The 22,641-nt window shown below is 40.4% G+C and overlaps 1 long non-coding RNA gene and 1 pseudogene across 1 annotated transcript; both read left to right on the forward strand.

Annotated features, from left to right (window-relative positions):
* LOC138920460 (uncharacterized) lies at nt 1-1,466 on the forward strand. Its single transcript, XR_011431639.1, has 3 exons — nt 1-133; nt 624-715; nt 1,328-1,466. It is a non-coding gene; the product is annotated as an uncharacterized lncRNA (long non-coding RNA).
* Nucleotides 1,467-2,353: 887 nt separating this feature from the next.
* LOC100068351 (microtubule-associated proteins 1A/1B light chain 3B pseudogene) lies at nt 2,354-10,254 on the forward strand (annotated as a pseudogene).
* Nucleotides 10,255-22,641: the final 12,387 nt, after the last annotated feature.

The raw sequence follows: 22,641 nt of genomic DNA on the forward strand, positions 1-22,641 counted from the left end.
GTGTAAATATCCCCACTATGGCTAGTTTTAAGCTACCGATTTTATGTCAATGAACATGGAGTCGAGAAAAATGCACTGTGGTGTGTGGAACAATGGCTCTGCAAAGATGTCCACATCCTGATCTCTGGAACCTGTGAGTATGCTATCTTAGATGGCAAAAGGGATTTTGTCGATGTGATGAAATTAAGGATTTTGAGATTGAGAGATTATGCTGGATTATCCAGATAGGCCCAATGCAATCACATGGACCCTTATAAGGGAAAGAAGGAAGCAGGAGAGTCAGTCAGAAAAAGACGTGACAATGAAAGCAGAAGTCTTAGTGATGTGATCAAAGAATGCGGGCAGCCTCTAGAAGCTAGAAAAGGCAAGGAGCAGATTCCCCCTAGAGCCTCTAAAAGGAACGCAGCTGTGCTGACACCTTGGTTTTAGCCCTGTGAGACTCATTTCAGATTTCTGAACTGCAGAACTGTAAGATAATAAATTTGTGTTGTTTTAAGCACTAAATTTGTTACAGCAACAGTAGGAAACTAATATATGCACACAATCGACTCCTGTAAGCCTGTGTGAGCTGGCTCTGGCACACCAGTGAATTAATCTTTTTTTTCTTTCCTGCTCACCTACAGGCATGACAAGCCCAAATTGGCAAATGGCGGCCTTAGTTTCCAATCCAATGGAACTATTTTCATGTCCTCTGGTGGAAGCATTCCTCCCTTGGGTAATAAAATTTGTGAATAGCCATGCTCAGAATCACAGAGATATAAAGATAAACATTTAAAAGTATTGAATTAGGTATAATAGAATTGCCACTCCACATTTACCCTTTTCTTCTGGGATCCATCTATTTTGGCTATTCGTGAAAGACTACCATACATTGGTTGCTGGTTCAGAACTTATGATGAATCCTATAAAATAGAAATTCAGGGGCCAGCCTGGTTGCCAAGTGGTTAAGTTTGTACTCTCCGTTTCGCTGGCCCAGGGTTTGGCCGGTTCAGATCCTGGGCACGGACATGGCACCGCTCATCAGGCCATGCTGAGGCAGCATTCCACATGCCACAACTAGAAGGACTCACAACTGAAAATACACAACTATGTACCAGGAGGCTTTGGGGAGAAAAAGGAAAAATAAAATCTTTAAAAAAAAAAAAAAAAGAGAGAATTTCAATCTGGCAAGGTGTTTTCTCACTGTTGGCCATGTATGGGCACTTTTTGTGACTGTCAGCCTACCTTTCTACTCCAGCCTTTGTTCTGGCTACCAGGTGCATGCAGGTGTGACCTGACAGTCCAAAGCTTCAACTGCCTTCTCCAAATGTCTTGCTTTCTGTCCCAGGGCTTCTCTCATGGATCACAGGATGCCTGTAGGAACTTGCACAGCCATTTGACTCCTGAGTCAACCTGAAAGCGCCAACTTGAGAGTGCGAGGGAGTTAACTAGCAATTGGGAAACCCTTGACCAATGAGGAGCACGAGCTGGTGAGTAAATACTCCCTTCTTCCTTCCCTTGATTGGACAATTAAGAAGCACATTCTGTACTACCTCAGAGCATGTCCGGGGGAACTGAGCCCCACATGCCCAAAGCAGTGACCTTCTGGATCACTCATCCTTGAATTGGTTTTCCTGGTTTGCCTGTTTCACTCTTCCTAGTCTCTAACTCCTGTTCCTCGGAATCACTTTTGAAAATAAACTACCTGTTTGCAAGTCCTTGTCTCAGGCTCTGCTTCTGGGAGAAATTAAGTCTAAAAGATTTGCTAGTAGAAGTGACCCTAGAAAGCAGGTTCTCAGGATGGGATTCTAGAACTGGATCTGAACCTAATGCGCACCCCATTCCTGCTGGTAAGTGGAGTGGTGATAACCCTTGACATGCAGTAGCCCCATTATTAGTAAAATTCTTACCAGTGGTATATTGTAATAAGGTGTAGAAGGAAGGTGAAGCATCAACTTAAGAGGCAGAGGTGGCATTTGAATGGCCTGGAGCAATGGTATCATAAGGATTATGGTACTACCTGGCTTTTGTTAATGACTTTTGAAGTCTTGAAAAAAAATATAGGATCAGGTTAACTGCCAACACAAAGATATATGTCAACCTTGATTTGAGTGTCATACTGAATTATTATACTGGTTCACTTCTCCTTCTCCTTCATCAGTCTTATCTTTCTGTCCCTTTCCCAGTCTTCTCTGCTGCATGTGACAGTTCCTAAAAGTTCAGCCTTAGGTTCTTTATTCCTTGCTCTTTCCAGTGATGAATTACGTTTGTCTCATGTCTTTAGTTTTTATCTTCATTCCAGTGTCTCTCTGGTGTGTCTGCCATCCTTTTATGTAACTTTAGGTTCTTGAACATCTTGCTTCGACTGTGCTAAATGACATTGGACAGTGTCAGCAAATCGCCACAAGATGGCAGTCTTGCCAATTTTGGCCGCATTGAATCCAGTTACTGGGTCCAAGTTGGTGGAGGGGTAGGAATGACTTATAATAAGATTTTAATCTTATTTATTTAACATTTGTTGAGAGGCTGCTCAATATCGGATCTTTTAATATGTTAGTATTTTTAAAAACTATTCCCAAAAGTTAAGTGTAATCCCCTTTGCAGATGAGAAAACCAAGTTCAAATGGTTAAATTGCCAAAAGTCAGGACCTAGATTTGAAACCAGTTTTCTGACTCCAAACCCAATTCTCTTTCCATTGCATAAGTGAATCTCAAGCTGCAACAGTATTATTTAAGGTTTTTTGTTCTTGTTTAATTACAAGTAACTGAAAACCAACTTGAGCCAACTTAACAGCAACACAGCAAAGCATTTGGGAGTGCCTCATGGAAATTTAAACAGAAACAATGCCTTGGTTTTAAAAGACAGAATAGAGCCAGGAACCAGAGAGCCTTCAAAACTTGGGGGAGGAGGGACAGAAAAATGGGGGAGGGGAAGAGAAAGGGAGAGCTGGGGAGGCCCAAGAGATTAAGCTCTGTCCCATCCTCCGTTCAACTAGAGTAGCTCCATTTTAATGTGTTTAACATACTGGGGCCCCATGCCAGGTTCTATATGAAAAATAAGGATTAGATAGAAGTATTAAGCAATACTTTTAAGACTTTATTTTTCCTTTTTTTCCCCAAAGCCCCCCAGTACATAGTTGTGTATTTTTAGTTGTGGGTCCTTCTAATTGTGGCATGTGGGACGCCGCCTCAGTGTGGCTTGATGAGTGGCACCATGTCCACGCCCAGGATTCGAACCAGCAAAAACCTGGGCCACCAAAGCAGAGCTCACGAACTTAAGCACTTGGCCACGGGAACGGCCCCATAGATAATACTTTTAAACCACTGGTGTAATGTATGAAGCCATTCCCAGATCATTGGACATTTAGGGGCTGTTGGGTTTTTTTCTAACTTTTCCCTCTAATAAGTAAAATTGTGATGAATTTTCTTTCATATTGTACTAGGCAGTGCATGAAGTCATAAAGTACTTTCATTTCCCCTGGCCCTTACAACTTCCCTTCAGGGAAGAACAGGAGTGGAGGGTGGTAACCTCAGAAATTCCTAGCCTTTGCCCAAAGGCCACTGCTACTTGGGACTTCCCTGATTGTCAGCCAGTACAGACATACCTAATGAGCATCTAATGACATGCCAGGCACTACTAGGCATTGTGGATACAAAGGTGGATAAAATAGGCATAGTCTGTCATCCTGGAGCTAACAGTCTAGTGGGGAAGACAGACATGAAACAGATATTCCACTAAATAATTACAAGAAGCACAAGCAAAATATTGCCAAACAGAAGTTCAAGAGGTTAAGGAAACACACAACAGAGTGAGCTGACTTAATCTGGGGTGATTAGGGCCTGAGGAAATGTTATTTACTCTGAGACTTGAAGGGTGAGTAAGAGTTAGCCAGACAAAGAGAATGGAGAAGAACTCTTTGAGCAGTGAAAAAGTGTAAAGGCCCAAAGGTGAGAGAATCTTGGCAGGTTCAAGGGAGTGAGAAAAGATCAGTATGACTAGCCACAGAAATTAAAGGGATTGAGGTGAAAGAGACAGCAGGGTCCAGATCATGCAAAGTTTTATGAGCTATATTAAGGATTTTGTAATAAATTCCAAGGGTATAGAGATCATTGAAAGACTTTAAACTGAGGAAATGCATGGTCCTATTTGTGTTTGAACAAGAACATGCTAGTCATAGCATGGAGGGCCAAAGTGGATGCAAGGTGGCCAGCAAGATTGAGGCAGGGAGGTGATTGGGAAATCCAGGCAAGGGATAATGATGGCTTGGACTACAGGGGCAGCAGTAGATGAAAAGAAGTGGGGAGGTTGGGGAGTGAGTGATCTTAAGAGGTGGAAATTACAGGAGCTAGTGATTGTCTATGGGGGCGTGTGATTTTGGGTGAGTAGCCAAGTAGACTATTAATTTTCTGGCTTGAGCAGCTGGGTAGATGGTTTTTTCTTATAGACACTGGGAACATTGGAGGAAGAACAAGTTTGATGGGGAAAGGTGATGAGTTCTGTTTTGGACATGTTCAGTTTGAGATGTCTATGGTATTTCCTGAATATGCAAGTAGACATATAGAACTGGAGCTTAGGGGCTGGCCCAGTGGCGCAGCAGTTAAGTTCACACGTTCTGCTTCGGTGGCCTGAGGTTTGCTGGTTCAGATCCCTGGCCTGGAACTACACACCACTTGTCAAGCCATGCTGTGGCAGGCGCCCCACATATAAAGTAGAGGAAGATGGACACAGATGTTAGCTCAGGGCCAGTCTTCCTCAGCAAAGAGAGGAGGATTGGCGGCAGATGTTAGCTCAGGGCTAATATTCCTCAAAACAAACAAACAAACAAACCAAAAAAAGAACTGGAGCTTAGAAGACAAATCTGGCCAGGTCACTCTTCCCACCTCATTCCTCTGACAATAAAAATATATTGTCCCTCCCCACCACCCATAGCCAGGCAAGTGACTTGACTTAGTTCACAGCAAGAATCTCCTGCAGCATTTCATAGATCCAGTGTATGCAGATGAGATTCAGCTTTGAGGGTTCCTGATGGCTTTTTAGTCTTTAATGGTGTGTGTACCAGTCTCACGTTTGGCCAAAACCTCAGGATTCTCCTTCTCCTTTTGTCTTACTTCATGGTCTAGAAGAACCTCCTCACCATCTCCTGTCTCCTAGACGGGAGAGCAGCTGCCCTTTCTCCTGTGCCCTCTGCGGGAAGAAGTATTTTGCGTGGCACGTCTCAGCTCCTCCTTGAGGGATGACTTTCTCTCGTAAGAAACCTGAGTCCACCTATCCCACCTCTCTTTAAGTCTGTATCCAGAGCCACTAGCCCAGGAGAAAACTTGGTGACCTATAGTTTCCTGCCAACCTCATGCTCTTATGCCCTTCCCCAGCCCCGCCCTTAAATATTACAAGCTTATGACAGTTTGTATGTGCTCAGCCAATGGGCAGAAAACCTGGAAAGAATTTCTGGACTTTAGCCCGCCAGTTTGTCTGGTTTGACTAACCTGCTGAGAGCTAAAACTGGCACCTGTTACCCCTGTGCCTTCAGGGTGGCCGAGTGGGGCAGAGTGTGCCACTATCTGAATATCAGGCACCAAGTGGCACGTGGGTGATGCTCATGTGACTGGGTAGAGCTTTGGGGGTAGGGCGGAGGTTAACTACTATTTTTTGACCATGATCTCTTTCCCCTTCCTTTTTTTTTAAAGTTAAATAAATGGATGAAAATTAAATAATTCAAGCCTTGCCCTCAAAATGAAATTTTTTTAGTATTGTTTAGCAAAAACAATAAAACCGAAATTTTTATAATCATCATCAAAAAAAAAAATCTGGCCAGGAGGTATGAATTTAGGAGTCCTAGGATTGAAGAAGTATAGAGTGAGACAAGAAAAGGGTCAACCAGAGCTACTGAGGAGGTACATTAATAGTGAGTTAGAAGAGAAGCCAGAAAAGGAGATTCAGAAGGAACAACCAGAGAGGTAGCAGGAAATGAGAAAAATACATGGTTCAAGAAAGCCAAAGGAAGAAAACGTTTCCAAAAAGCAGTAGATACCCACACTAAATGCAACAGAGTGATCAAATAAAAGAAGATGCCAAAGGGTCCATTGGATTTAGACATACGGTGGCCATTGGTGGTATCATCAATAGCAATTTCGCAGAATGGTAGTAGGCAGAGACGAGCTAGGAGTGGGATGAGAACTGAGAGGTGAGAAAGTGGAGACAGCAGTGTAGGTCGCTCTTGAAAATTCTGCTCTGAAAGGAGACAGACAAAAGTGGTTGGAAGGGGACATTCATTCGTTCATTCACACAGTTTTTCTAGGTAAAGATTGTGGAGTCATATTTAACTCTCTCTCATGTCCTACTTCCAATAGGTCAATAAAGCCTGTCAGTTATAATTTCAAAAAAAAAAAATATATATATATTTCTTTTTTGGTGAGGAAGATTGGCCCTGAGCTAACATCTGTACCAATCTTCCTCTGTTTTGTATGTGGGATGCCACCACAGCATGGCTTGACATGTGGTGTGTAGGTCCACACCCGGGATTCGAACCTGTGAACCCTGGGACACAAAAGCAGAGTGCATGAACTTAACCACTACGCCACCGGCCAGCCCCCTCAAAATATATTCTGAATCTCACCACTTATTACTATCTCTACTACTACCTACTCCAAACCACCACTGTCTCCTGCCTGGACTATTTTAAGAGCCTCTTAATTTATTTCCTAATTGGTCTCTCCCTCACACCCCTTCCCTACATAGCGGATCAGTGAACTAAAGAGGCAAGTTATTTCTCCCCTACACACATCATACATACAATGGTGGGAAAAGCATAGGGTAACCTCTGTAGTCATTGCCCTTCAAAAAGAGGGAGAGCGAGAGGCATACCACAGAGCCAGTTCTGAAATACAAACAGTATATGTTGGTTAGAGCTTAGTCCAGTTGCCTGAGAGTCATTATTGCTCACTGTGATTTTTGGCTCCAGGGTCTGGGTTCTTGGTTCTTCCCTCTGAATCATCCTTTTTTTTCCATAAGAAAATTGAGTTTGAAATTGAGTAGCCTTCTCAGCCTGTTTCCTGCCTGTGAAAGGGAAGGGGCGCAAAGGACTCTTTTCATTTTAACAAAAGCCACTCCAGCAACTCTCTTTGAGATAAGCTCTTCTCTACCTTGGGCTCCTGAGAGACTGCTGTGAAATAACATCTTTAAGATCTTTGGAGAGGGGCCAACCCGGTGGCACAGTGGTTGAGTTCACATGCACCGCTTCAGTGGCCCAGGGTTTGCCAGTTCGAATCCTGGGTGTGGACCTACGCACCGCTTATCAAGTCAGGCTGAGGCAGGCATTCCACATATAAAACAGAGGAAGATGGGTATAGGTGTTAGCTCACGGCCTGTCTTCCTTAGCAAAAAGAGGATTGGTGGTAGATGTTAGCTTAGGGCTAATCTTCCTCAAAAAAAGAAAAAAAGATCTTCGGGGAGACTTTTTTCTATCTGACAGTTTTTATGAGGCAACTCCTTTGATCTTTTTGAGGTCTTAACCCTTAACTTCATTTTTAGATAATGTTTTCTTGACAGTGTCTTGGATTTTATTTTTGCCAAGAGCCATTTCTTAATTTTAGAATCATTTACCATTTGGAGAAGGTAACGATGAAAACCAGTTTTATATTCAAGTACAGCGAGTCCTGGTCCTAGATAGATATGTAGAATTTATTGAGATATTCAATAAATTTATGTAGCATATAATTCACCCACTTAAAACATACAACTCAATAATTTTTAGTATATTCTCAGACTTATACGACCATTACCACAATCAATGTTAGAACATTTTCATTACCCCAAAAAGGAACCTGGTAGCCATTAGCAGTCACTCCCCATTTCCCCCCAAACCTCACTGCCCAGCCATAGGCAACCACTAATCTACTTTCTGTCTCTATCGATTTGCCTATTTGGGCGTTTCTTATCAATGGAATCATACAATATGTGGTCTCCTTTATATTTAAGTTTATTTTTAGTTTCTCTCTCTCCTCTCACATTTTACCATGAGCAGCATGCCATTTATCATAGGCAGCTGCCTGAGAAAGCAGGGAGCACTCTGAGTATTCTGCCCACAAATCTCCTTGGCTGGATAATTGAGCTCATTAGGGACATTTCTTCTTCTCCATATTACCTCACGTGAAAACAGTGTTGCCAAACTTTCTGGGAAATGATTGCCCTTCCTTCAGCCTTCAATGACATTTTCCTCACTTTCCTTTGTGATCCCACCGACTACCTCCTCCAGGCCCTTGAGGTTTCATTTAACACTCTCACTGAGGCCCTTTTTCTTCAAGATCCTTCAGCCTCTCTGCCATGCAGTTCCAAAGCCAGTGCCACATATTTTAGGCTTTTTTTTTTATGGCAGCACTCATACCAAACGGTTTCATTATCTATTGCTGCATAATGAATCACCCCAAAACTTAGAAGCTGTATAAATTTGAGTCCTGTCACAAGTGAGAAAGCCAAGGATGGAATCAGCAATCCAAGGGGGAAATGCCTGTCAAAGACAAAGATGAGAGGAAGCGGAAGGAGACAGGGAGAATCTTCAGATCATGATGCAGGACAGACACTTGTGAAAGGAGGACTAGGCAAGGAGAGCCTCAGAGTGCAGAGCAGCTCTGAGAAAGACTTGGCCAGGCTGATTTCCCCTTAGAGGAAGCCCACATGAGACAGAATCAGCCCAGCTCTAGTAAGGCTACTGGGTGGACTTCATCCAGGGAGAGCGTGTCTTGACACGGATGCCATGGCAAATCCCAACAGTATAGCATTTGGAAGATGTTAGCTACCTACACTCCTCACAGCAGTTCTCTTCTTGAAGGTAAATCTAAGAGGTCGTGCACACAGCCCACCCCTTGCTGACATAGTCCATCCCTTGTCCTGCTGAGGGATCCGCTCCTCCACACATCCTCGGAGAACAGCTCCTCTTCTGTGGTTGTCACAGGCCCCTTTTCCTGAGGGGAAACTTGGAAGAAGGAAGTTAATGGGATGAACTGGAATCCCCATTGCTGCAGATGGTTGAGTTGTCTTTCTTTTTTTAAATTAATTTATAGACTCTCATTGCATACTGCAATATACAATAATAAAGGTATTAATCCCCTTTCAATGTCATACATTGCAAACATTTTTCCAATCTATCTTTTGGCTTTGTTATCTTTTCCCCTATAATAAAACATGGATTTTTATGAGGTCAAATAAACCTAACTTTTCCTTGATCTTAAGAGTTTTTCTCTTGTTTAAAAGGTCTTTCTAAATCTTAAATTATGGAGTTAACTTCAAAATATTATTTTAAAATTTAATTTTAAATTTAATTGAAATCTCCTCAAGAGGACCTGCTACCTTTAAACTCTAATGCATCCAGAATTTATTTCTGAATGTAGCGCGTTTGGGAGTCCAATCTTATTTTCTCTCTGGTGGATGCCTAATTGTGCCGGCGCCATTTATTACAGAAATCATACCTTCCTCACTGGATTAAAATACCATTTTGTCATTACTGAAATTCCCCGGCAAGGGAAGTCACAGTCGCCGCAGTCGGAGCCGCCGCCGCCTGGAGCAGCCGGCACCCCCGCCTCGCCGCCCCCCCCGCGCCCCCCGGCGGTCGGTCGGAGAAGACCTTCAGCAGCGCCGCGCCTTCAAACAAAGAGAAGACGCCCGACTTATCCCAGAGCAGCGTCCAACCAAAATCCCGGTGATAACAGAACGATACAAGGGTGAGAAGCATCTTCCTGTCCTGGATGAAACCAAGTTCCTTGTACCTGATCATGTCAACATGAGTGAGCTCATCAAGATAATTAGAAGGCGCTTACAGCTCAAGGCTAATCAAACCTTCTTCCTCTTAGTGAATGGATACAGCATGGTGAGCGTGTACACGCCGATTTCTGAAGTGTATGAAAGTGAGAAGGATGAAGATGGATTCCTGTCCATGGTATACGCCTCTCAGGAGACATTTGGGCTGAAATTGTCAGTGTAAGAATAGAAAAATGTGTCTGTTCTAGAATTTTTTAAACCCTTACTAAGGAAAAACAAAGGGATGTTACCAACTGAGATGGATCCGTTCATCTAATCACAGATCATCAAAACAGTAGTGTTCCTGCCTAGGAGTTTTAGGAAGTTGTTTTTTTGTACTTAAAGCAGAAAAACTGAGCTGCAAATGAGCACATTCAGCTTTGGAAAACTATTATTTAACCTAGGCTGTCTTGTTTTCAAATTTAGAAGTTTAAAAATAAAATACTTTGCATTCTGTGTTGCCAATAAAATAGACCTTCAAGTTATTTTAAGGCTCTTTCTCCAGTAGGAACTTGCAATTTGAGCATTTAGAGACATTAAGTCTCCCGTCTAGGTTCACAGAACCTGCCGACTTTCTATGGAAGGGTTTCTACTCAACTAGAGAAATCTCCTCAAGAGGATCTGCGAGCATAAGTTGCCAAGCATGGCCCCCAAACGCCTTTGCCATAATAATTGGCAAAAAGCAGGGCAAATGGGGGTGTATGAGAAAACTCTGAACTGCTGTCTGAGGTTCCTGATTCCTGATAAGTACACCCTACGTTGATGCTCTTGCAGTGCAAGTTCTGATTTGTTCCCTAGATAGTTACACACAGAGAAGCACCACTGCTCAGTAGGAACCTTGAATAATTTATCATTTTGATTTAGTTTCTCAAAAAGCCCAGAGAAAAAGAGTGATATTTCTTCTGTTTTGGATGTTTTTTAAGAGCTCATACTAGAGCCTGCTTGGGTAAATGAGCAAGCGGTTGGATCAGTTTCATTCTGAAGGACAGTGCTAGGAACTATAGAATATTGAAATGAAAAGTGTTACCGTTCAGATGCACTTCCTCCACCATTTGGCTTAAAGCTGTAGATGATCCATGTTTTATGTTAAGCGTGTGATTAAAATATGTTATGGAAAAGTTACAGCATTTTTTTTTATTGAGTTGATAGGTTACAATCTTGTGAAATTTCAGTTGTACATTATTGTCTGTCAGTCGTGTTGTAGGTGCACCCCTTCACCCTTTGTGCCCACCCCCCACCCCACCTTTCCCCTGGTAGCCACTAATCTGTTCTCTTTGTCCACATGTTTAAATTCCTCATATGAGTGGAGTCATACAGAGATTGTCCTTCTCTACCTGGCTTATTTCACTTAACGTAATTCCCTCAAGGTCCATCCACGTTGTTGCAAATGGGATGATTTTGTTCTTTTTTATGGCTGAGTAGTATTCCATTGTTTATATATACCACAGCTTCTTTATCCAATCATCTGTTGATGGGCACTTAGGTTGCTTCCACGTCTTGGCTATTGTGAATAATGCTGCAATGAACATAGAGGTGCATGGGACTTTTGGAATTGCTGATTTCAGGTTCTTTGGATAGATACCCAGTAGTGGGATAGCTGGATCGTATGGTAGTTCTATTTTTAGTTTTTTGAGGAATCTCCATACTGTTTCCCATAGTGGCTGCACCAGTTTGCATTCCCACCAGCAGTGTATGAGGGTTCCTTTTTCTCCACAACCTCTCCAACGTTTGTTACTATTTGTTTTAGTTATTTTTGCCATTCTAATGGGTGTAAGGTGATATCTTAGTGTAATTTTGATTTGCATTTCCCTGATGATCAGTGATGATGAACATCTTTTCATGTGCCTGTTGGCCATCTGTATATCTTCTTTGGAGAAATGTCTGTTCATGTCTCCTGCCCATTTTTTGATCAGGTTGTTTGATTTTTTGTTGTTAAGTTCTGTGAGTTCTTTATATATTATGGATATTAAGCCTTTGTCAGATGTATGACTTGCAAATATTTATTCCCAGTTAATGGGTTGTTTTTTTGTTTCAATCTTGTTTTCCTTTGCCTTGAAGAAGCTCTTTAGTCTGATGAAGTCCCATTTGTTTATTCTTTCTATTGTTTCCCTTGTCTGAGAAGACATGGTGTCTGAAAAGATCCTTTTAATACTGATGTCAAAGAGTGTACTGCCTACATTTTCTTCTAGAAGCCTTATGGTTTCAGGTCTCAGCTTTATGTCTTTGATCCATTTTGAGTTTATTTTGGTGAATGGTGAAAAAGAATGGTCAATTTTCATTCTTTTACATGTGGCTTTCCAGTTTTCCCAGCACCATTTGTTGAAAAGACTTTCTTTTCTCCATTGTATGCCCTCAGCTCCTTTGTCGAAGATTAGCTGCCCATAGATGTGTGGTTTTATTTCTGGGCTTTCAATTCTGTTCTATTGATCTGTGCACCTGTTTTTGTACCAGTACCATGCTGTTTTGATTACTGTAGCTTTGTAATATGTTTTGAAGTCAGGGATTGTGATGCCTCCAACAGTGTTCTTTTTTCTCAGGATTGCTTTAGCAATTCGGGGTCTTTTATTGCCCCATATGAATTTTAGGATTCTTTGTTCTATTTCTGTAGAGAATGTCATAGGGGTTCTGATTGGGATGGTGTTGAATCTGTTGATTGCTTTAGGTAGAATGGACATTTTAACTATGTTTATTCTTCCAATCCATGTACATGGAATGTCTTTCCATCTCTTTATGTCGTCATCCATTTCTTTCAGAAAAGCCTTGTAATTTTTGTTGCATAGGTCTTTCACTTCCTTAGTTAAATTCACCCTGAGGTATTTTATTCTTTTTGTTGCGATTGTGAATGGTATTGTGTTCTTGAGTTCTTTTTCTGTTAGTTCATTATTAGAGTATAGAAATGCTACTGATTTATTTAAATTGATTTTATACCCTGCAACTTTGCTGTAGTTGTTGATTACTTCTAAAAGTTTTCCAACGGATTCGTCGGGGTTTTCTATATATAAGATCATGTTATCTGCAAACAGTAAGAGTTTCACTTCTTCCCTCCCTATTTGGATTCCTTTTATTCCTTTTTCTTGCCTAATTGCTCTGGCCAAAACCTCCAGTACTACGTTAAATAAGAGTGGTGATAGAGGGCATCCTTGTCTCATTCCTGTTTTGGGGGGATGGCACTCAGTTTTTGCCCATTGAGTATGATGTTGGCTGAAAAGTTACAGCATTTTTAAGAGTATTTCTGTCATCACTGTTAGGTTGAACCACCATCAGAATTCCCCACTAAGTGCGTGTCAGTTGTGAAGAAAACACAGCAAGAGGAGACACGAGCTCTTCCAGATGTTAATGGCAAGAGTTAAACATTTTCCAAGTCCAACTAGAATACATGACCAATGCTTCCTCCTGCCTTCATGGGGTTCGTGTTTCCTATTTTTGTGGGAGTCTCACAGACCACTTAGACTGTACGTGTAGCAGGTCACGATTTACCCTTGTGTAGTTAGATGTGTGAAATGTGTATCTGTTAGCGGAAGTTACCTTTGGTAACGGAGGGGAAAAGCAATATTACTGCATCTGGGCCCTCAACCCCCAACCTCCCATCAGCTACTCTTCCTGCTGCATGCCTCTGTCCACATGGCTAACTTTTAATATGTATGTTTTTACATTATGTAAATCCTTAATCAGCCTGTCTTGTTTAGATTGTATATGCCATTATATCGGACATTCTTGTAACTACTGTGTGGTCAATAAGATTCCTGTAAGAAATTCTGCTTTTTAAAAAACAAAAATACCATGCTGAGAGGGGGAGCTTACATCCCACATTAGTGGGTGATCACTCTATTTATAGGATCTTTAAAACAAGTACATTTTCAAGAAACTAAGGTGAATAAAGGCACAACTAAAAACTGTCATCAAAGCTTGCTTTAATGGGTCCCTGTGGAGACCTTGACTCCTGTATGCTGTCTGTACTCTACAAAGTCAAGTGGGGCATTTCCTTCCTGACAACATGGAGGCTGGTTTCACTGTGCTTAGGGAGGAGCTGGTGGAGGGACACCCAACTCAGGTCTCTGCCTTGTCATGGGCACCTTCCTCACCTTGGTCAAGGTCCTGCCATCTGGTCTTGTCTATACAGAACTAAAGCCCGCTGAGAACTTACAGATATGCCACAAAGTATGAGGATGAATGTGGGACGTAGTTGCTTTGTGGGAATAAACACTTGAAAACCTAAAAAAATAAAATAAAATAAAATAAAATAAAATTCCCATGTACACTGGGATATTTTTCTGAACTCAGCCTATTTCTATGCTGATATATACTTTTTTATAACCAGCATTTTATTATTTTTGCTTGGTGAACAGAACACAGACACTATGAACAATGTGTACATAATTCTTAATCTAAGTATTGAAAATCTCTATAAGTTCCATGGTTGTAATAATTTTCTGAACAATTTTACCATGACTTTTCAGCTTAAAATTTGGAGCCAATTTATTCATATAAAGAGGCTATCAAATACCAGTATCTTAAAATACTGACAAACTCTTAGGTGTAAAACTCCATGAATTCATAGTTGAATATCAAGCATACTGCCTACACCACAAAATTTTCAAATATTTCCTATCATATTAACAAAGAAAGGTAAAACTGGATTACTCACTGCAAAAGGTGTGAGAGATGGCATACAAATATGATAGGAGGATCCAAGACTAAGAAATAGTTTTTTAAAAAGGTTTGATTTAGTAGATTTTATCTAGAAAACATTACCCAATATTAGAGAGTACATATGTTCATCAAGCATTTCCAAGGAGCTTTCGTAAATATTGACTGTACTCTAGACCGTGTTCTAGATTTGTTGAAAAACAAGTCTCAAATACCAAAGAATCAGTATTTGACTTATCCCATTGTGTATCTACATCATAATTGGAAGACATTAACAGCAACAACTTAAAACTCCCTGTGTGTTTGGAAAATTTAAAATATACTGCTAAACTGATCAAAGATGACATCGTATAGGATATCAGAAAACACTTAGAACTGAATGACTTAAAAATACTAAGTATTGAAACTTGTGGGATGTACTTGGTGCATATAGAAGCACTTGAGTGCTTATATTAGAAAAGAAGATAGGCAGAAATTTAAAGAGCTAAGTGTTAAAGTCAAGAAGTTAGACAAAGAACAACAGAACTGCTCCAAAGAAAATAAAAGTCACAAGTTAATAAAAATAAGAGGAGAAACTAAATAAGCAAAAAACAAATACATGTGATTTTAAAAAGATTGACATAGAGTGACGTCAGCATCCTGGCAGAGTGAGGTCTTCCCTTAGACTCTCTCCTTTAAGATACAATGAAAAGGACATTCATAAACCAACAAAAGACATTCACACAACACAAAAGACATCTGAGAGACCCACACAGCCATACGTCTGAAGGTGGAGGTGCTGGACCCCCCTGGGGAGGAAGTGGAAGGAAATAAGATGATCTCCTCTCCCTCTCCAGCAGTGACCTGGGGCTCAGGGCTGTGCCAGGCTCTGAAAGGAGAGAGGGGCGAGGCAGCTCTCCACAGGAATGCCTTCACTCTCCAAATTGCCTCTCAGCTGTGGGAAAGCTCCACACAGAGGAGGCTAAGCTATTGCTGGGTGTCTTCATCAAGCCAGCTCCCCAGGAATGCAGATAGTGAGGGCAGAGTGAGAATGTTCCCAGGATCACGCATGTGAAAGAAAGTGCCCCTCCCTCTACCTGGCACATCAGCTTGGCCAGTTGGCCAGAGAAAGGGACCCCCGCCAGATCATCTGTGCATATGTGACAAAAGCACCAGATGTGAGTGGTCAATTGCAGATGGTCCCTGTCAGCATAGATTCCAAAAGACAGGCACAGATGCCAGTGATCACAGCAGGCTGAATACACAGCTCCTGCCCCCAACCTCCCAGTGGTGGCAGGTGGAATCTGCGACCAGATACCACCAATTTGCAAAGGCACAAATCCATCCCATCAAATAATATGAGGAAGTATATTAATACTCCAGACCAGAAAGAAAATGACAAGCACCCAGAAATCAATCCTGAAGGCACAGAAATTTACAATTTAAATGACAAAGAATTCAAAATATCTGTCATAAAAATACTCAACAGCTTACAAGAAAATTCAGATAGACAGTTCAATGAAATCAGGAATAAAATTAATGAACAGAGGGAATTCTTCACAAAAGAGATAGAAACTATAAAGAAAAACTGATCAGAAATGTTGGAGATGAAAAACATGATGGATGAGATAAAGAAAAATCTGGAGTCTTTGAATAACAGAGCTGATATTATAGAGGACAGAATTACCATCTGGAGGATAGAAATATAGAAATGCTTTAGATGGAGGAAGAGAAAGAACTAAAAAGAAATGAAGAAATTCTCTGAAAACTAACTAACTCAATTAGGAAATGCAACTTAAGGATTATAGGCATTCAAAAGGGAGAAGAGAGAGAGAAAGGAGCAGAAAGCTTGTTCAAAAAAAAAAATAATGGCTGAGGGGCTGGCCCTGTTGCCAAGTGGTTAAGTTCACATGCTCCGCTGTGGCAGGGAAGGGTTTCACCAGTTCGAATCCTGGGTGCAGACATGGCACCGCTTGTCAAGCCTTGATGAGGTGGCATCCCACATGCCACAACTAGAAGGACCCACAACTAAGAATATACAACTATGTACCAGGAGGCTTTGGGGAGAAAAAGGAAAAAAATAAAATCTTTAAAAAAAAAATAATGGCTGAGAACTTCCCAAACCTGGGAAAAGAACTGGAGTTACAAGTAAAAGAAGCTAATAGAACTCCTAATTGCACCAATGTAAAAAGACCTTCTCCAAGGCATATAGTAGTAAACTGGCAAAAGTCAATGACAAAGAAAAAATATAAAGGGCATCAAGGCAGAAAAAAAATAACTTACAAAGGAACCCCTATCAGACTTTCAGTGGATTTCTCATAATAGGCTAGGAGAAAGTGGAATGATATACTCAAAACTCTGAAAGACAAAAACTTTCAGCCAAGAATACTCTATCCATCAAAAATATCCTCCAGATATAATGGAGAAATAAAAACTTTTCTAGATAAACAAAAGCTGAGGGAGTGCATAGCCACATGACCCTCCCTACAAGAAATGATCAAGAAGGCCCTCATATCTGAAAAAAAAGAAAGGGTTTATAAAGCCTTGAGTAAGGAGATAAATAGGCAGACAAAACCAGAAAATTGCAGTTCTCTATCAGAACAGGTTAGCAAACTCTTAATTACAAGATTAAAGATAAAGGGAAGAAAAACATCAAAAATAACTATAATTTCATCATTTTTATCACAAACTCACAACACAAAATGGAATAAGTTGTGACAACAATAACGTAGAAGGGGAAGAGGGAAGGGATGGAAGCTGCTTAGACTAAGATAAGAGGCTATCAGAAAAGAGACTGTCTCATCTGCAAGATTTTTTTATACAAAGCTCATGGTAACCACTAAACAAATAATCAGAACAGAAACACAAACAATAAATAAAGAGAAAACTGAGAAAACAACCATAGAGAACTAACAAACTGAATTGGCAGTCTCAAATACATGGGATGAGAAACAAGGGAAATACAGAACAATCAGGAAATAAATGATAAAATGGCAGCATTAAGCCCTCATATATCAATAATCACTCTAAATGTAAATGGATTGAATTCTCCAATCAAAAGACACAGAGTGGCTGGATGGATTAAAAAATGAGATCCAACAATATGCTACCTCCAAGAAACATATCTCAGCTTTAAATATAAACACAGGCTCAGAGTGAAGGCATGGAAGACAATAGTCCAAGCTAATGGCAAACAAAAGAAAGCAGGTGTTGCCATACTTATAGCAGACAAAGCAGACTTCAGGATAAAAAAGGCAATGAGGGGCCGGCCCTGTGGCTGAGTGGTTAAGCTCGTATGCTCTGCTGTGGCAGCACAGGGTTTCGTCAGTTCTAATCCTGGGTGTGGACATGGCACTGCTCGTCAAGCCATGCTGAGGCGACATCCCACATGCCACAACTAGAAGGACCCACAACTAAAAATACACACAACTGTGTATTGGGGGGCTTTGGGAGAAAAAGTAAAAATAAAATCTATAAAAAAAAAAAAGCAATGAGAGACAAATAGGGGCAGTATATAATGATAAAAGGGACACTCCACCAAGAGGACATGACACTTATAAGTATACATGCACCCAACACAGGAGCACCAAAGCACATAAATCAACTATTAACAAACCTAAAAGAAGATATTAACAATAACACAATAATAGTAGGGGACCTTAACACCCCACTTACATCAGTGGATAGATCATCCACACAGAAAGTCAACAAGGAAATAATGGAATTAAATGAAAAACTAAACCAGTTGGACTCAATAGATATATGTAGAACACTCCATCCCAAAACAGCAGAATACACGTTCTTCTCAAGTACGCATGGACCATTCTCAGGCATAGACCATATGTTGGGAAATGTGGCAAGCTCAATAAATTTAAGAAGATTGAAATCATATCAAGCATCTTTTCTGACCATAATGCTATGAAACTAGAAATCAACTACAAGAAAAAAGCTGGGAAAGTAACAAATACATGGAGACTAAACAACATGCTACTAAACAACCAATGGATTATTGAAGGAATTAAAAGAGAAATCAAAAAATATCTGGAGACAAATGAAAATACACCATACCAACTCACATGGGATGCAGCAAACTTGGTCCTAAGAAGGAAATTCGTAGCAACACAGGCCCATCTTAACAAACAAGAAAAATCTCAAATAAGCAATCTTAAACTATACCTAACAGAATTAGAAAAAGAAGAACAAACAAAGCCTAAAGTCAGCAGAAGGAGGGAAATAATAAAAATTAGAGCGGAAATAAATGAAATAGAAACCAAAAAAAACAGTAGAAAGGATCAATGAAACTAAGAGCTAGTTCTTTGAGAAGATAAGCAAAGCTAACAAATGAATCACTAACAAAAAAAGAGAGAAGACTCAAATAAATAAAATTAGAAATGAAAGAGGAGAAATTACAATGGATACCACAGAAATACAATAGAGTATAAGGGAATACTATGAAAAACTATGTCAACAATTTGGACAAATCTAGAAGTGAATAAATTCTTAAAGTCATAAAACCTCCCAAAACTGAATCAAGAAGAAATAGAGAATCTGAATAGACCAATCACAAATAAATAGATTGAAACAGTAATCAAAAGCCTCACAAAAAATAAAAGTCCAGGACCGAATGGCTTCTCTGGAGAATTCCACCAAACATTCAATGAAGATTTAGTACCTATGCTTCTCAAACTATTCCAAAAAGTTGAACAAGATGGAACACTTCCTAAGGCATTTTACAATGCCAACATCACTGTGATCCCAAAACCAGACAAAGACAACACAAAGAAGGAAAATTACAGTCCAATATCACTGATAAACATAGATACAAAAAATCCTCAACAAAATATTGGCAAATCAAATACAGCAGTACATTAAAGGATCATACAACATGATCAAGTCGGATTTATACCGGTGATCCAGGGATGGTTCAGCATCCACAAATCAATCAATGTGATTCACCACATTAACAAGATGAGGAATAAAAATCACATGATCATCTCAGGGGCCGGCCCAGTGGAGTAGCGGTTAAGTTTGCTCACTCTGCTTCAGAGGCCTGGGGTTCGCCGGTTCAGATCCTGGGCCAAGGACCTATGCACCACTTATCAAGCCATGCTGTAGCAGGTGTCCCACATATAAAATAGAGGAAGATGGGCACAGATGTTAGCTCAGGGCTAATCTTCCTCAAAAAACAAAAAATCACACGATCATCTCAAAAGACGCAGAGAAAGCATTTGACAAGATCCGACATCCATTTATGATAAAAACTCTCAATAAAATGAGTATAGAAGGAAAGTACCTCAACATAATAAGGGCCATATATGACAAACCCACAACCAATATCATACTCAACAGGGAAAAACTGAAAGCCATCCCTCTGAGAACAGGGACAAGACAAGGGTGCCCACTCTTGCCACTCTTATTCAACATAGAACTGGAGGTTTTGGCCAGAGAAATTAGGCAAGAAAAAGAAATAAAAGATATCCAAATTGGCAAGGAAGAAGTGAAACTCTCACTGTCTGCAGGTGACCTGATTTTACATATAGAAAATCCTAAAGAATCCATCAGAAAACTGTTAGAAATAGTTAACATCTACAGCAAAGTTACGGGTACAAAATCAACTTACAAAAATCAGTTGCGGGGCCGGCCCTGTGGCGGAGCGGTTAAGTTCGCGTGCTTCGCTGCAGGTGGCCCAGTGTTTCGTTGGTTCTGATCCTGGGTGCAGACATGGTACTGCTCATCAGGCCATGCTGAGGCGGCGTCCCACATGCCACAACTAGAAGGACTCACAACTCAGAATATACAACTATGTACCGGGGGGCTTTGGGGAGAAAAAGGGAAAAATTAAAAAATCTTTAAAAAAAAATCAGTTGCATTTCTATACTCCAATATTGAACTAACAGAAAGAGAACTCAAGTGTACAACCCCATTTACAATCGCTACAAAAAGAATACAATATCTAGGAATAAATTTAACCAAGGAGGTGAAAGACCTATACACTGAAAAGTATAAGACATTATGGAAAGAAATCGATGATGACATAAAGCAATGGAAGGATATTCCATGCACATGGATCGGAAGAATAAATATAGTTAAAATGTCCATACTACCTAAAACAATCTACAGATTCAATGCAATCCCAATCAGAATCCCAACGACATTCTTCACAGAAATAGAACAAAGAATCCTAAAATTCATATGGGGCAACAAAATACCTCAAATAACTAAAGCAATCACGAGAAAAGAAGAACAAAGCTGGAGGCATCACGATCCCTGACTTCAAAATATACTACAAAGCTGTAGTAATCAAAACAGCAAGGTACTGGCGCAAAAACAGATACACAGATCAATGGAACAGAACTGAAAACCCAGAAATAAAACCACACATCCATGGACAGCTAATCTTCAACAAAGGAGGCAAGAACATACACTGGAGAAAGGAAACTCTCTTTAATAAATGGTGTTGGGAAAGCTGGACAGCCACATGTAAAAGAATGAAAGTAGTCCATTATCTTTTGCCATACACGAAAATTAACTCAAAATGGATCAAAGACTTGAAAGTAAGATGTGAAACCATAAAACTCCTAGAAGAAAATATAGGCAATACACTGTTTGACATCCGTCTTAGAAGGATCTTTTCAAGTACCATGTCTACTCAGGCAAGGGAAACAAAAGAAAAAATAAACAAACGGAACTTCATCAGACTAAAGAACTTCTGTAAGGCAGGAAACCAGGAACAAAACAAAAAGATAACCCACCAATTGGGAGAAAATATTTGCAAATCATATATCTGACAAGGAGTTAATCTCCAAAATATATAAAGAACTCACACAACTCAACATCAGAAAAACAAACACTCTGATCAAAAAATGGCCGAGGACCTGAACAGACATTTTCCCAAAGAAGAGATACAGATGGCCAATAGGCACATGAAAAGATGTTCAACATCACTAATCATCAGGGAAATGCAAATCAAGACTACAATGAGATATAATCTTACACTCGTTAGGATGGCTATAATCACCAAGACAAACAATAACAAATGTTGGAGAGGATGTGGAGAAAAGGGAACCTGATACACTGCTGGTGGGAATGCAAACTGGTGCAGCCACTATGGAAAGCAGTATGGAGATGTCTCAAAAAATTAAAAATAGAAATATCATACAACCCAGCTATCCCACTACAGGGTATTTATCCAAAGAACTTGAAATCAGCAATTCCAAAAGTCCCATGCACCTCCATGTTCATTGCAGCGTTAATCACGATAGCCAAGACGTGGAAGCAACCGAAGTGCCCATCAACTGATGAATGGATAAAGAAGATGTGGCATATATATATAGTGGAATGCTATTCAGCCGTAAAAAGACAAAATCATCCCATTTGCAACAACATGGGTGGACCTTGAGGGTACTATGTTAAGCTAAATAAGCCAGAAAGAGAAAGACAAACACCACATAATTTCACTCGTATGTGGAAGATAAACAAACATGTGGACAAAGAGAACAGATTAGTGGTTACCAGAGGGGAATGGGTTTGGGGGCTGGGCAGAAGGGGTAAAAGGGTACATTTATATGGTGACTGACAGATAATAATGTACAACTGAAATTTCACAATGTTATAAACTATTATGACCTCAATAATAATAATAGAAAAAGATTGACATAGCCAAAAGTTGATTCTTTGAGAAGAGTAATAGACAAACCTCTGGTGAAATAATGAAGAAAAGGCACAAAAAAATTAAGTGTAAAAAAGAAGACATGCTACAGATACAGTAGAGACTGACGGTGTGCACATTTAAAGACTATCCACCACAGCCCACACTCTGGACAACACAATTCACAACCATTGAATGTGCACAATCCACTCACCTCCCTCCGAGGACTCCCAAAGTCTCCTCACCTTACAGCATCAGCTCAAAGTTCAGGGTCTCACCATCTAAATGAGGTCCAGGTATACATGAGGCTCTTCACATTTGGCTCCTTGGGTGTGGTTCCTCTTGATCTAAAGACCAATTAAAGAAATAATCAAGTTGTCTGTAACACAAACACAGCATCCAATGGTGTGATGGGGATAAGATAACTGCAATGAACACTCCTGTTCAAAAAGGGGGAAACAGGAGGGATGCACCAGTCAGCGTTCCATATCAATTCTGAAATCCCAGCCAGGTACATACTTCCATTTCCTTGACTGGGACCCAGTCCTGCTCCCTGAGAGTGATTCCCTGTGGCTCTTAGCTCTGCCTTCTGGACTCT

The sequence above is a fragment of the Equus caballus genome, chromosome 2 (genome assembly GCF_041296265.1).
Source record: "Equus caballus isolate H_3958 breed thoroughbred chromosome 2, TB-T2T, whole genome shotgun sequence".
NCBI lineage: Eukaryota > Metazoa > Chordata > Mammalia > Perissodactyla > Equidae > Equus > Equus caballus.